Raw genomic sequence first — 14,983 nt, 5'->3', positions numbered from 1 at the left:
ATCTGTGTGGTTTGTGTTCGCTGGGGGTCGTATGTGTGTGTAAGTTGGTGGCCATTTTCTGTTAGTCATCTTCTTCCTTTTGTCTGTACTCTCTCTAGTTCTCTAGTCCTCAGTTCCAGTTTTTACAGGTGTGTGTGTGTGTGTGTGTGTGTGTGTGTGTGTTTGTAAGATGTGTTTGGGGGTGGAGGAGGTTCATCTGTGTATGTGTGCTGGAATGTAACAAGTGTTTGTGTGTGTGTCGGAGAGAAAGAGAGAGCGAGAGAGAGTGTGAAACACTAATTGCTAGGATGAGGGAGAGAACCACAGTATTTATGGGGAAACATATTTGGCAGCGGTTAAAGCCTAATTGGTGTTTCAGCATCCGAAATCAGCAGTCTCGGCAGCATTTACCCGCCCCTCTTCTCTCTCTGTATCCCTCCATCTTTTCTATCTCTCCCTCCTTTTCTGCTTCCTCATGCTCACTCTTTTATTTTCCACCTCTACAGATTGTACAGATTTTTAGACTTACTTGTGTTCTGTCACTACTTCTCAACGTTTATTTTTTCCATGCTCTATGCTGTTTGTATTCATTGCATCTCTCTCTCTCTCTCTCTCTATCTCTCTCCCTTCCTCTCTCTCTCTCTGTCGTTCTTTCTCTCTGTCGTTCTCTCTCTCCCTCTGCCACCCCAGGTGTTGTTAGTTTGTAGGGCTTGTGGTGTTTTTTGTATTGGTTTGCTGGTGTGTGTGTTTGATACACACATCACAGGCAGCCCTCATGAAAAGCGACCTGCTGTTCGACCCTGTAGGAACACCCACACCCCACTGGAAACACACACACACACAAACACAGACACACACCTCACATAGACACGCACACACACACAAACAAACACACACACACACACACACAAACACACACACACCACACACACACAGTAGGCACCAGTACAGTCCCCTAACACCCTACCGTGTGCTTCTTGTACACATGGAGGGGATCACCCACCATGAGCCTAAGGACAGCTGCACCAGACTGGGCTTTTAAAGTATTTGTCACCGTACAGCAGTGACACACACACACACACACACACACACACAACAAATGTGCGTGGACACATACACACATTTGCACACATATGTAAGCACAGACACACATTTAAGCACAAACAGACACACACACACACACACACATATGTAAGCACAAACATACATATATACACACACATATATGTTAGCACAAACACACATATATGTAAGCACAAACAGACAAACACACACACATATGTAAGCACAAACAGACACACATACACATATTTAAGCACAAACAGACAGACAGACACACACACACACACACACACACACACACACACATAGGTAAGCACAAACAGACACACACACACATATGTAAGCACAAACAGACAAACACACACACACATATGTAAGCACAAACAGACACACAGACACATATTTAAGCAAGACAGACAGACACACACACACACACATAGGTAAGCACAAACAGACACACACACACATATGTAAGCACAAACAGACAGACACACACACCTGCACAAATATTTACTAATATGCACACACATACACACACATTAAAAAACATTGTGCTGTTCTGCTGTCATTGTAGCCCCTGTAACCTGCGGCCTCTCCTGCAGTAAACGCACACAGAATGTTTTGTAACGTAAATTGTGTGTGTGTGTGTGTGTGAGAGAGAGAGAGAGAGAGAGAGAGAGAGAGAGGGAGAAAGAGAGAGAGAGATCACCAACCATGCAGAAGCAGATGAGCACCTGAGTAGCATGAACACACACACACACACACACACACACACACACACAGACATAATCACACGGTGTGCAGGCAGTGGAACAGATGTCGATTTACCTTGATCCGTCTTTGACTGTGGATAATGCCATTGATGTCGATTCTCCTCACAATATGAAAGCTCCATGCTTCAATATCCACTTTCTGTCTTTTCCTTCATTTGTTCCACCCCTCACTAAACACACACACACACACACACACACAATCACTCACATACTCACACATTTACACATACACACAGTCGTGCATGCACACATCACATAGTCTCTTACACACTCACAGTCACATATACACATACAGACTTGCAGCTGACAGTGACACACCCACACACTCCTGTCCCTGAGCGCCTGCCTGTGTGCCTTTGATTTTCAGTGAGATTACACTGTGCTTGACTGCTGAGAGGAGCGGGCGCAGGTGTATCTGTGTGTGTAAATCTGTGTGAGTGTGTGTAAATCTGTGTGAGCGTGTGTGTGTAAATCTGCATGAGTGTGTGTAAATCTGCGTGAGTGTGTGTGTGTGTGTAAATCTGCGTGAGTGTGTGTGTAAATCTGCATGAGTGTGTGTAAGTCTGTATGTCTGTGTGTGGGAGAGAGCAAAGGAATCAATAGCTACTTCTGTGTTCTGTGCATATCAAGACATTGGGCCGTATATCTGAACAACATATCCCGATAGGCAACATTGTGGTACAACAACCTTGTGCTTTCATTTGATAGTCGCGTCACGTTCAACGGATTAATTTGCGTAAAGATGGGCATCGGTCAGCTTTTTGACGCGCAGCATTTTTTCAAATACAGCGCCGCCTTCCCGGGATGCTTTGCGGGCGCGTTAAAGTTGATTCTACACGTTTCTTTCAACGCACACTGGAAAAGGAGAGCACTCAACTCAACAAACGGCTCCTCGACCCCAACATGCACATGCAGCAGGTGATCAAGAGGTTGCCAGTTCTGCAGGCCCGTCCAGTAGAACCTCCTCATGGTCCAGCGTGGAGGCCAATCCTGCAGGCCCATGGCCAGTAGAACCCTCCTCATGGTCCAGTGTGGAGGTCAATCCTGCAGGCCCATGGCCAGTAGAACCCTCCTCATGGTCCAGTGTGGAGGTCAGAGCCCTTTTACCACCACGGCAACGGACAGGGACCATGGTACGCAAACCTGTGAGCCTTTAGTCATGGCCTGTGCCATCAGCGCTTAGAGTGCCGAGAAAAGCACTATGTAACGTGTTGTCGTTGTTGTCAATGCCACTTTTGGTCACATACTACACTTTTGTTCACTCATGTCACATGTTTTTCACACTTTTAACCATGGCCTGTAGGCTACTGACAAACTGACACTTGGGTTTGTTTTGTGCCATTTTTAATTTCGGGTTTGGTGCAATTTTTTTGTATGATGATGATGATGATGATGACGACGGCCTCTCTAATGCGCTGTGGCTGTGAGCTACCTGCCACTACCTGCGCTACCGTCATATCCCACACCGCACAAGCCACTACCTGCGCTACCGTCATATCCCACACCGCACAAGACACCCCCCCCCCTCCTCCCTCACTCAACCACGTGGGGATTCTGTCCATGTGCGTGGGTGGCGTTCTCACATAATATCCGCATGTACGCATCATATCTGAATCACCCGAAAGGTCGAACATCTGTTTGACAACGATTTGCATATAGTGCTGAGGACATGTCAGGCTATTGTATCTATGTCTGAAAGCAGTTATTGTATCTGTGTGAGTGTGTGTGTGTGTGTGTGTGTGAATGTAAGAGTGCGGTTAAACATAATGAAAATGTTAGCCACATAAAATGCAACATCCAGGACCAGAGTAGGCAGTCTCTCGGACTGTGTATGTGAGTGTGTGTGCGTGTCTATGTAAATGTGTGTGGGTAGGTGTGTGTGCAGCCCCACTGGCTGTGTGTGTGTGTGTGTGTGTGTGTGTGTGTGTGTGTGTGTGTGTGTGTGTGTGTGTGCGTGTGTGTGTGAGTGTGCGTGTGTGTGTGAGTGTTTGTGTGTGTGTGTGTGCGCGTGTGTGTGTGTGTGTGTGTGTGTGCGCAACCTCACTGGCGGAGAAGGGAGGAATATCACACAGAGAAGAATGTCAGAACTGTCCCCAATGACACTTCATGCTGAGAAGCCACTGTGTGCTTTTCCACTGAGAGTAGTGTGTGTGTGTGTGTGTGTGTGTGTGTGTACAATCATGTTTGACATTTATTAAACAGATTAAGTCTGCATCATGGGTAACATTGAGTAGCAATGACACAAGGGCAAGCTCTTAAAAAATGACTTTTCACTCTTGCTTCAGTCCTCAGTTCCAAATTGTAAATGTGTGTGTGTGTACATGTGTTTTAGTTGTGATATCTTAACTGCCTGCTGTGTTAGTATGTGTTTGTATGTTATGTTAGTATGTTAGTCTCTAATAGAGAACATTGTACAGTATGTGTACTGTATGTATGTGTGTTAGAATATTGGCTAACAGAGAAAGTTGTAATACAGCTGTGTAACAGTGTGATAATTAAACCACATTTGTCATTGTATTATACTTTCCTAATTTAATTAAACAATGTTCTTACAGAAATCATCTTTTTTTCACCACTCCACTCTATTCAGACTGACCATTTATACTGGTGCAGGCAGAGAGGATGCTATGAAATAACACATCAGTAGGATACTGCTCTTACTCTTGTCATCTACAATGTGTGTGTGTGTGTGTGTGTTTGTGTGTGTGTGTGTGCGCATGCATATGTGTGTGTGTGTGTGAAATGAACACACGACATAAAGCAGGCGTAGGACAGGCGTATGCTCATTTCCACGCAAAGCATGGATGGCATTTATCAATCTGAACGTGAGCGGAGTCTACGCCCGAATCTCTCGTCAAGTCTCAACTCGTGTACACAAGTTTTTGTTTTTGAGGCGGCATGTATCAGGGTGTAGCAGTAAATCTGCAGAAGACTGTACATTGGTAGAGATGAATTCATAGAGTATCTTGGACCTAAGACTTTTCCTGCACATCTGTAGCCTACTGTCCATAATGTCGCCTGTTATGTTGACACATTTGATAGCTAAGGATGATAGATAGATAGATAGATAGATAGATAGATAGATAGATATACTTTATTGATCCCTAGGGGAAATTCAAGGTCACAGTAGCATACAGACAACACACACACACACATTCACTAACAGCAGAAAAAGTAATTAAAAGTATATAATATAAAAAACACAACTAAGCAATAAGGACTGTAGAAGATAAAGAATATACTAAATATACAAAATACAAATTATACTAAATAAAACTTAATCAAAATCAATTCTAAAAAACAGTATCCGCATAATAATCAATGAATAATCAATCAGGTGCGCTTGCAATGACTGAAGCAGGGACTGAGCCTGTGGTTCTCTGTGCATAAGGTAAGGTAAGGTGCTCTGTGTGAATGAGTGTCATGGTGATGGTGCAAATGAGTAAGTCAAACAGTGCAACAGTGCAAGAATAAAGTCTACAGTATATATCTATATATAAATAACTATATTAAGAAAGGTATGTGGCATGGAGGGAGGGGTTGTGCATATGTGCTAATACAGCACGCAAACAGTGAGGCAGAAGACAAATGTAAAGTGACTAGTGGACAGACAGTTCAAGACATTGGAGGTGGTGAAGAGGCAGACAGACTATGCGGAGAAGTCTATTTCTCCTCTTCCCTTAAGTGATGCATTAAACAGTTCAATGGCCCTGGGGATGAATGACTTCCTCAGTCTGTCTGTTGTAGGATAGTCACATGTGGAGAGAATTAGTTTCGCTTTGGAAAGTGCAACAGTCATACATTTTTTTTCCCAAGTGACAAATGGCAGGTGCCGCATGGTTTCGTAATGAATGTATTTGTATGTGTTCTCTCTGCGAAAATAAAGTCTGTTGCTCTTAAATTGCTATAGTTTCCCGCAATTCTAAATGAACAAGGTTCAACTGGACATGCAACGTCACTGTGGCTATCCCCAGGTCAGAAATGTTTCTCTTTTGGACGTCTCTTCATGTTGTAAATTTTAGGGGCGAGACCTCTAAAATGAGCATGTATTGGGGTGTGATATTTAGCCTAAATTACGCTTGTTTTCAGCAGCGACATTTACCAACACATTCAGTCTTATGCTGGAATTGGAGCGAACAATTCATGAATCACACATAAGCCCCGTCGTGAGATGATTTGTCTGCTCAGATCCACGCTGGTTTCTACGCTCTGTTGATAAATTAGGGCCATTGTCTCTATTGTCTCTCTTTGTTTTTGTGTGATTGCGTGTGTGTGTGTTTGTGTGATAGTGGGTGCAATATTGATTCTGGATATCGACAACAGGATACAAGTTCTCCTCGGGAGGCTTAAATGTTCCCGCTGGCTCCACGCTCACACACACACACACCTTTGATCAGGGGACAAAAGACTGGTGGGAGAGACTCACACATACAGATGAAATGCCTGGTGAGATTCTTAGCCCTGGGCCAAAACTGCTCTTTGAAGCCCACTGCTGAATCTCAACCTGTTTGGACTGAGTGGGAGTGTGTGTGTGTATCATTTTTTGTACTGTGTGTAATGTGTCTCATAATGTATTGTGTCAGTCTGTGCTTGTGTAAATATAAATGATAGTGTTAAGACACATTCATGTTAACACACACTCTCTCTCACACATAACACCACACACACATACAAACACACAACATCAAGACGAGAACAGTTGGCTTTTATTGGTGTCTTATTTGGCTAGCGTTTCATTATGATGAACAATAGTGTAAGACTTTGTTTTTGTTGTATAGAACAGAATAGGACCACACGTTATGTCCTCATATCGTAATAACAGTTTAAACATGAAATAGCTGAACATAACATAAACATCGGCATGCTGTTCCTATCAAGACTTATTTTAGTATTTCATAGGCTTTGGGCTTTTGAGTATGTGTTGGTATAGAGTCTTGGTGCACTGCTACACACACTGATAACAGTGCATGAACACCATGATAGGAACATTGCATTGTGCAGCTGTACCAAGGCCGACATTGCTGGTGAATGTAGAAATGTGAAACATCCACAAACCCACTCCTTTCAGCTGTGGCTTACAAACACCATGAGGGAGCGGAGAGAGGCTGGTAGTGACGCTGGGAGACATCTGCCAGTGTTTACCCCAAAGTGGATGATGTTATTTATTATTCTGCAAAAGTTGGGCTTCAGACGCACAGCGGCGGCACGGAGAGTGTCAGGCGGAGGGAGAATGGAGCTGTTATGAAACCCCGTACGCCCGCTCGTACAAGGCCAGACTCAGAAAGTCAATCCCAGCCTCTGTGCCTGTGACACCGCATCCCAATGGAAGCTATGAGGGCTGTCAGGTAAAATCACAGTGTAGCACAACTATCAAGTATGCTCATAGCAGCTCTTTTAGAATTAATCTCTCTCTCTCAGTTTTACCTCATGCTCTCCCTCCTTCTTTCTCTCACATACTCTCTCTATCCCCATCTTTCTCTATCACTCATTAGTGGGTTTGATCCAGCAAGACCACAGCATGGCGAAGTCACTATTGTTCTTCTTAAGTTTACTTATATCTTCTTTTTCACCCACTTTTTGTACTAACTACTGCTCCTAGACCGTTTGAGCTATCGACGCGGTCCAAACTCCAAAAATTCAGGCCCGAACCGGTGTAGGGAGCTTGTTACTGTCGTGTCGCTGGCCCTTGTCGTTTTCACGTTATTCCCGTTTTTCGGCCCAATTGAAATGAATGGCGGAATGTTCAGGATTCTAATTCTAATTGTGACATCACAGCTCTAATTGTTTAAGCTTGCACCTGGCAGAGTTCTAAGCCATCTGGCAATGTCTAATGGGCTGGGCTGGGCTGTCTGTGTAAGGTGTGTGCATGTAACTTTTGACCCGTATATCCGATTTTCATAAATGAAGTACCGTTGGAATCCTTGAATGAAGCCCAGTTCAATGCCTTGCCAGCACCAAGTGTAAAGGTCATGTAAAAAAAGATGGCAGAGCGGGAAGCCAATCTATGTTCATACAGGTCATTAAAATATATATATATATATATATATTTTCCAAATCCATTCAGCCCAGTTCAATGCCTTGCAAGCACCAAAAGTGAATCCATGTTCATTCAGGTCATTTAAAAAAATATATTTTTTTTCCCAGTCCATTCAGCCCAGTTCAATGCCCAGCTAGCTCCATTCAAACTTAATCTTATATACAGTTGTATAGATTATAACATTGAGAAACACACATTCATTCAGATATTATACACATTCACACCACACTACTGTTCAAGTTAAGTTACTCATCATTGCCCGGCAAGAAGTCCACAATTAATTCAATTGTCTTGCCACGATCTGTGGAGCTTACAGAAAACGTTAAATTACTATAGGTTCTGTATGCTATTTAAAGCCGACCTAACGATGAGTCCCTTCATGACGGTGTGTTGCAATGCATTCTGGGTGCTGTGCTGTGATTCAACGGCTCGTCACCTGACCCACCAAACAACGATGCTTGAACTAAACGTAGAGTTAAAATAAATCGCTACCAAGGCTCCAAATAGCAACACACTTACACCATAGCATAATGAGGGTATCTACATGTAAACCGACGCATTGAGAACTGTGAAAGTCTACAGGCGGTTTATTAAAAAATAAAAAACAGTACCGTTCACGTCTCGTTCACATATACAGACGGGCGCTGTTGTCATATGCTTTACGTGATGGCCATTCATCACACTGTTTGGATGTTACTTGGCAGTCGGAATCAGAATTACCTTAGCTCTCAGTAAGTTACAGTTTATTACAGTCATGTGATTTACACAAAGTAGTAAACAGTAATGTTAAACGTGTCAACAAGTTAGATTCTACCCCACAAGCCACAATAGGGAACGTTCAAGTAAGCGTTAGCACATATACAAACCTATTAATGTTAGCTAACATGCTAAGCATTGAAAATAAATGCGTTAGCAATAGCCACTGCTTTTTTTGAGCTGACGACCTGGAAATGCGTTAAAAACGTAATCAGCCAAATTGACTCACTTCTTAAGACCCTTGGTATGGTGTTACAACGATGTGGAGTCGAAATGTAAATTGTTAGTATGGTTTTAATGTGTAAACAGACCAACCGTGATTTTGCAATGAAGTAAATGGAGTCATTTTAGGTACTACTTTCACAAGGTCTGTAGTTCTGTCAAGATTTATCCTATCTTTGAACAGACTACATGGTTATCTTCCTTAGACTTCGTAGATGTAGTTACTACAATTTGGAGGAGAAATTTGAATTGTATATGGTTTTAATGTGTAAACAGAACAACCGCGATTTTGCGAGCTAGAAAAAAGGAAGTGAATGAATGAATAGTTACTGCTTTTCTGAGGGCTGGCGTTCTCATAAAATCGACGTAATCTTTGAAAAGACTACCTGGTTATCTTCCTTAGACTTCGTAGATGTAGTTACTACAATTTGGAGTCGAAATTCGATGTGCAAATATGGTTTAAATGTGTAAACAAGACGCCTGATGTTTAATATATGTTAATGAATGGGCACAGTATTATTGTGTACAGTAATGTAAACAGTAGTATGTAAACAGTTCATGTTTTATGTGATTTACATAAACTTGTAAACAACAGAAATGGTAAAAGCTGATATTGTGTTTCCTGAATTCTTACATTCAGGCATTCAAATGAAAGTAATTAAATAGCATATAGGGAGGGAAAGTGAAAACCAGCGCCCCAAGTGGTTGTGTTCCTATCGAAGAGCAGCTCCAATGTTAAGTCCCATAGACCTATTTTTAAAAATATTGTGAAGCCAAATCAGCGATGTTATCCACCAAAAATATTTTTCAGTGTCTATACAGTAATAATCTTCTAACTGTGAAAATGTCAGACCCTATTTTGCCTTATTTAAGAAAATCGAAATTGCTCCTTTTGTTTCATAAACGAACTACAAAAGAAGTCACGTGACTTTACCCTTCGACGTTACTCACGGTAGCATGGTTTGTTTATTAGCCTGGTTAGCATTGACACTTAACACTTACAGCCAGCTCTTCATGTGAGTAGAAGCACAACACCAGTTATCCAGACAAAAGGTTATCACCACGCGGTTTACATCACGTTCCGTTATTACAAAAATATGTTAAGCCAGTTAAGCAAATTGCTGTATTGATCAGTTAGAGATTAAGCGCCCAAACATGTGACGTCACATGCAGCTGTAGTTCCTTATCACCGTGTTACGACAAAAACTCAAAACAATTCAACTGATCCTAAACATAAGGTATGACCACTTGAAGCAATAGAGGTGACCCCAGTGCCTAACATATGGAAGGCATTAAATTAAGATCCCAATGTGCACCGAGATATATTTTTTCTAAAAATAAAATCCCATCCACTCCGCTAAACTCTAGGAACGCAACCACTAGATGGCGATGAGATTACTTTCCCTCCCTATACTCTATCAGTGTATGATGCTTGCATGAGGGAAACATCCCAAAACAACGAAAAAACCCATATAATTGCTGTTGTATTTCTAGTATTTCTCATGCAAGCATCATGCAACAATGCAAAAACAATGAAACTATTGTAGGCTTAATTATATTTTACATTAGTAAAGCAGTACTCAATATAGTATAAAAATAATAATAATTGTGATATCATTACAATTTGATGGGAGGTGGGAGGAGGGGGTGGGTTCATGTCAAGGCAAAGTATGCCTTGACTGGGCCTCAGGCTGATGTAGACGACAAAGCAACAAGGAGGCGTTGTGTGATCATTTAAACAAGTTTTATGACAAGGTCGATGAGGGTGGGAAAAATTGTACATTTCTGTGCAAACTTTGCCCGCACTTCAGTCACATTGTCTTTTAAGAAAATGCAGTCCATTTTTCGGTTCCAGCAGCCAACAACCTCAGAACTGACCCTTCAGGCCTCTCAGGAGGCGCTGGCCTTCTAACCTAGTGACTACCATAGCAACCAGCATGATTGCCATAGCAACCAGCATATAGCAACCACGATATTTATGCGTTTTAGCTTATTGGATGTTGCGTTAATGCAGATAACTTTTGATCCGTGTGCCCAATTTTCATAAATGAGGTACCGTTGGAATCCTTGGATGAGGCCGAGTCCCATGCCCCTGATCAAACCCACTCTTGCAGTTCCTCGGAACCGCAAATCTAGTTCTTCCTGTCCTCCTCTTCCACATGATCTACTGTTCCCTATCCTTTTCTCTCTCTTTTTCTATCTCTTGTTCAGGCCTCGTCCATATTATATAGCTTTGAATCTGAAAGACTTTTTTTCCAGATCGCCGCTGCGCGACATTGTTGTATTGTTTCTACAAATAGATCCCTTTAGATCTTGAGAAACACTGTATAATGTTTTAAAATGCCAACCACAAAGTCACTTAGCACTTAGAACACTTAGCATGTTCACTTAGCACTTAACATGCTAGCTAAGCAATGTCTATTCCTATGGTGGCTATTTCTTACACCGTAGCCATAGTTGTTGACTGTACATTTGTCATGATTTTTAAGAATCAGAATTACGGGTTTTAATGCTTATTTATACAACAATTGGGTTCTGTAGAACTATTTATTTGTTTATTATTGGCCGAGAGACGTTCCATGAGTTGGAATATCCCTGGATATTTCAACTCAGACTTTGCACAGCTAATAATAAATCACTCTGCGATACAATGCGAAGATTCGACACAATGTTCTCATATCTCAGCTCTGCACTATTTTAAGCAATGGGTTACTCCTTAGCAAACCATAACGAAACAGTGCTTCACCACATCTGTGGATTAAGCCACACAGTCAACTCAATGTAAGTAAGATAAACGAGGATGCTAATTGTTCTCAGCATTGCCAGCATTGTGTATAATATGATTGTCACTTGGAGGAGACTTGTAGATAACTAACGTTAGCATAGTAGCATAGCGTGCTAGCATCATCACGTCAGAAAAGCATACAGTATGGGGCTGTGCACAATAGTGTAATATTTATTCACCATAAATTAATAAAGTTGAGTGGTTCTGCAATGTAGGCTTTCCGTTTTTTTTTGCAGTACCATGTCCCTTACATGACATGGCCCAGCGTCCTTGTAACATGCATGCAACAAAGCTAGATATGAATGTGATTTCAGCCGACTTTCAAAATTTCTTTCAATGAAGACACGAAAAACCACAAAGACCTGTAACGAGGGATCTGGAATGTTGGTTACCTAGCAACCAAGACGCTGTCAATTGAAAAGGGAACTATTTTTTGATGCGTAACAACGATGTCGAAATTAACATTTTTAAACAATAATGGGGTGTTTTCAGATTATTTAGTTTGTGGTAGAATTGTTGTATAAAAGCACCAGAAGCGGACAGAGTACACAGCTTTATTACTTGAGTAAAAGAGTCAATTTTACTCAAGTACAAGTAAAAGTACAACAGTCAGATGTCTACTTAAGTAAAAGTACTGAAGTACTTGTTTTTAAAAGTACTTGAGTATCAAGAGTACAAGAGTAGTCTACATTTTCTAAATATTGCATTACTACTGCAACAGTTCATTTACAGAAACATCCTACATGGAGTTAAGAAAATGTTTAATGTTAATACCTTGGAGAATGTAAAAGGAATTGAAAGTAAAATCAAGTCTTTTTCACCTTTTTACCATGTTGCCAGGGATGGGCAGTATTTCTAATACATGTATTTAAAATATGTATTTCAAATACAAAATACTATTTTGTAATTGAAACATTTGAAGTGAAAACTATCATTAACTTGTTCAGAAAATTGAAATAGTCTGGCGAGGAGGGGCCACAGGTTGGCCCATTCCCGGGATGGACCTGCTGCGTCTTCATCCATATTTCGTATTCTTATCTAAATATGACCATGGAGTTGACTTTGGCGGAAAGCTGAAGGTGATTGGCTGTCCCAATCAGCGGCGCCTGCACAATCCAATCACGTTTGAGAGGGAAACAACAAATTGAGGGTTTCCGAGATTTTTCTTTTTTCCTTTTTTTTTTTTAGAAGAAGTAACTGGTACTCACGGTTATGGATAGAAATGTACTGGAGTGAAGAGTACAATATTTGCCTCTCAAATGCACTTGAGTAAAGTAATGAGTACTCCCCAAAAATGATACTCGAGTAAAGTACAGATCCCTCAAAATTGTACTCAAGTACTCAGGTAAATGTACTGTACTCAGGTAAATGTACTGTACTCAAGTACTGTACTGTACTCAGGTAAATGTACTGTACTCAAGTACTCTACTGTACTCAGTTAAATGCACTGTACTCAGGTAAATGTACTGTACTCAAGTACTGTACTGTACTCAGGTAAATGTACTGTACTGTACTCAGGTAAATGTACTGTAAAGCCCCTCTCTCACTTTTCCTCCCTCTCATTCTTTCACATTCCCTCTCTCCCCTGCTGTCCTCTGTCTGTGTCTTTTTTTTTCTTGATAGTTTCTCTCAGAGACGGGAGAAGGGGAGAGATTTGAGTCATTGTCTGGAGAAGGGGGAGAGATTTGGGGAATTGTCTGGAGGAGGGGAGAGATTTTGAGTCATTTTCTGGAGAAGGGGAGAGATTTGGGGAATTGTCTGGAGAAGGGGAGAGATTTTGAGTCATTTTCTGGAGAAGGGGAGAGATTTGGGGAATTGTCTGGAGGAGGGGAGAGATTTGGGGAATTGTCTTTCCAGCTCTTCATTGGACAGTCATAAACATTTCCTTTCAACGCTCTTGACAGATTCAAGTGAAGTGTTTTGCAGTGTGTATGTCTGTAGTGTGTGTGTGTGTGTGTGTGTATGTCTGTTGTGTGTGTGTGTGTGTGTGTGTGTGTGTGTGTATGTGTGTGGTTGAAAGAGAGAGAGAAAGACCCACACACAAAAAAATATATTTGAAATATATTTTCACAATATATTTTGAAATATATAGAAATACGCAAGGCGTTTTATACGCAAGGCATTTTTGTGACAGTGAAATAATTAAAAAGTAAAGGAAATAAAAGATTAAGTTATGAATATATTAAATGAAATAAGAATCTTCGCCTGAGAGCATTTTATTATCAACATTGCACTCAGGCAAATGAAGGGACCAGTTGTGTTTATCACGCCATAATTCTATACTAATTCTATACTATTCTAATGTTCTAAACTAAGGCAAGGTTGCGATTATACTGGATGCGAACCGTGCCCAAGTCTACATCTCCAAGCAGGCAGAGGCACGGATCAGCTGGGTACGGTGCGGAGTGCGCTCACACTTATCAAACAAACTGGACTCTAGGGGTCAAGTGTACTCAGACGCGGTACGGATGGGATAGTGTGAGTATGCCCTTACACTGCCTAGTCTGTAGATAATGAATAATTAAATCATTAAAAGCATGTGGAAATGGATAGTGCCATTAAATTATTTCAGCCCACAGTCCAAGTTGAAATAAATTATTTCACAATTTATTATTAGTATTAAATAGGGTTTAATCCCGGGAAACGGGATTCCCGGGAAATCTGATCATGACTATTTCCAGATTCCTGGGAAAGGTTATCACGGGAAACGGAAAATAAAATAAAATTAAGTAGTACACGTCTATTGTTATCATGCGGTAATGTTGAGGCAGGCGAATGTGCTGTAGGCCCTCTTTGAGGCCAACAATAGGAGACCACCACACAACAGTTGTTTGAAGCTCTAGTACTATTCAGGCTACATCCAACTCAGTATTACATAGGCCCATGGCCCTGTCTTTTTGCAGTGCAAAGTTGTACATTTCTGTGGGTCGTTTTCTTTAATTTAGTTGAACTTGTATGTGTTTAAAAGATAAATATGCCTGCCCTGCCCTAATAAAGAAAACTTTGAGTGATTATTCCTGTTTGCAGCTACTTACAAATCTCAACAGCCACAGCCCAGATATACACTCTTAAATTGACTGTGTTGAAAACAACACAACTAGTGTTATTTGTACCACATCTCTGTGTCCAGATTGGGACAACACACTTTTTGTTGCTTCCAACACATTCATTTTAAGAGTGTATGCTAGATCTACTTGCGTTTATGGCACTAATGGGAAAGAGAAGTGTATGGGATGGATACATGGAGTCAGCGGTGTAGTCTAGTTAGCTGTATACTGTGATGTGATCTAGTTAGCTGTAGTGGGTGTACTGTGGTGTATTCTAGTTAGCTGTTGTGGGTATACTGTGATGTATTGTAGTTAACTGTTG

General features: G+C 41.2%; 1 long non-coding RNA gene across 1 annotated transcript; it reads left to right on the top strand.

Moving 5' to 3' along the window:
- The first annotated feature begins 219 nt into the window (after positions 1-219).
- Positions 220-9,321, top strand: LOC121695776. Its single transcript, XR_006026159.1, has 3 exons — positions 220-233; positions 4,694-4,698; positions 9,242-9,321. It is a non-coding gene; the product is annotated as an uncharacterized LOC121695776 (long non-coding RNA).
- Positions 9,322-14,983: the final 5,662 nt, after the last annotated feature.

Source organism: Alosa sapidissima, chromosome 21, assembly GCF_018492685.1.
Source record: "Alosa sapidissima isolate fAloSap1 chromosome 21, fAloSap1.pri, whole genome shotgun sequence".
Taxonomy (NCBI): domain Eukaryota; kingdom Metazoa; phylum Chordata; class Actinopteri; order Clupeiformes; family Clupeidae; genus Alosa; species Alosa sapidissima.
The sequence above is the reverse complement of the archived record's forward strand: the minus strand, read 5'-3'. Positions and strand labels throughout refer to the sequence as shown.